The 1,753-nt window shown below is 49.6% G+C and overlaps 1 protein-coding gene across 1 annotated transcript in view; it reads right to left on the bottom strand.

Moving 5' to 3' along the window:
- LOC119420769 (arrestin red cell) overlaps positions 1 to 1,753 on the bottom strand; it is a 10,477-nt gene that overhangs the window by 7,563 nt on the left and 1,161 nt on the right. The gene's annotated exons all lie outside the window — the stretch shown is intronic.

Raw genomic sequence — 1,753 nt, 5'->3', positions numbered from 1 at the left:
TGGACCCTTCAGACGTCCGGACGCTGGACCCTTCAGACGTCCAGACGTGGACTTAAGGTTGAACCAGAGCTGTGGAGGTTGACCATTCTCTTCCTTTGATCTCCTCTACTTTTCCCATGATGCCTCACACAGAAACCGACTGGTTGAGGTCAGGGTAACTTAAACCAGCTTCCTACACAACATGCAACGTCAGCAAGAACCCGGATTTCTGGCAACAGAACTTGAGTCCAGTGTAGTGTTGCAGCGTAGTCGCTTTGTGCCGATAAAAACCAGCAGAAGCAGCTTTGATGCTACGAGACTCGCAGTATAACAGACATGATGCTGAGAAGCCTCAAACAGAACCTTCTGCCACCTTTGCTGCTTCTCATCAAGGATAAAGAGCCAGAATCAGAACAGAACCACCGGAGCGCCACACGTCGGCCCAGTTCCTGTTAGTCCTGGATCGTAGCCAGAGCTTGAGCTGCATCCTTCGATATGTTCCGGACATTTTGGCCCCGGGAACGTGGACTTCCTTCAGGTTGACATGGATGAAAGCATCGGACGTGTCCGTCATGAACGAGGTCTGCTGCGCTGTTCTTAGCCCAACATCAAGACTTTGGAGACCCTCTACAGTTCTCGTGACGTCACCCCTGATCGACGTCGTTAACTCAGACTAACCAATCAGAATCTTCAAAGCTATGACATCATCTTCTGAGTGTTAGTGTATGCAAACTTGTGATTCTCTGTCAAGATTTAAGTAGTTGAGCAAATGTTCTCGAGTCCTCAGGGGCCTAAAACAGGAAGTGATTTAGATTCAAGAACTGGTTCTGTGGGTTTTAATCTGGCGTGTAAACGTAACGGTCTCTGCAGCCTCGTTAAAGACGTTGGCCCGACACTAAGCAGAAACGAGGAAACTCGACCTGAAGTCTTTTCAGCCCCTGGACAGTGGATGAGCCCGTTTTCAACCAAACCTTTGCAGAGGAACGATGACATCATTTCCCGTCTTCTTCGTGGTTCTGGCGTTTGACTCGGGTCGATTCTGAGCACGCCAGTTTGGGTTTCTCATCATTCTTGTGATTCTTGGTGGTTAAAGAAGTTTGTTGAGTTGGGAGTTTGGTCTGAGGCAGTTTAGGTTTCTGGTTCTGATCGGACTTTTTATATCTGATCTGTGCAGCTGCTCGTTTAGGAACCAGCTCCTGGACTCGTTTTCTGTTTGGAGCTGCTCGGTTCTGCTCACCGTCACAGACCGTGCTGGTGTTCACACTGCTGGTTCTGCTCCAGAACCATCCGGACTCAAGTGTTTGGTTCTGGTCAGAATGACTCAAACAGATCCAGATGTTTGCACTGGAAACCCCGAGTGGTGTTCTGGAAACAAAAGTCTGGAGTTGAAGTCGGACCCAGCCCGGTCCAAAAACTGAACGTTTTCCAGCATTTCTAGTTCTGGGTCACGACATGAAGCCCGTACTGGCTGAGCCGGCGGTTAGAGGCTGAAGTTTCCGGTTGTTGGTCAACTCTTGATCACTCCAGGATGATTGACAGCTGAGCTCGTTAACGTTGTGGTCTTGGTTCTGACTGGACCTGCTGTGATCTCAGAGCTGTTGAGAACCAACATGAAAATAAGACAAACAACTTGAACTGTCCCTTTTGACTTCCCGTAGGAGGAGCACCAGCAGCAGAACACAGGGCAGCTGTTAGTACAGGTGTTGGGCCCGATCGCGGCGGGTTTCGTTCCAGATGTTGGGCCCGATCATGGCGGGTTTTGTTCCAGATGTTG

The sequence above is a fragment of the Nematolebias whitei genome, chromosome 14, assembly GCF_014905685.2.
Source record: "Nematolebias whitei isolate Nwh7 chromosome 14, NemWhi1, whole genome shotgun sequence".
In the NCBI taxonomy this organism is placed as follows: domain Eukaryota; kingdom Metazoa; phylum Chordata; class Actinopteri; order Cyprinodontiformes; family Rivulidae; genus Nematolebias; species Nematolebias whitei.
This window is presented reverse-complemented; position numbering and strand designations above follow the sequence as displayed.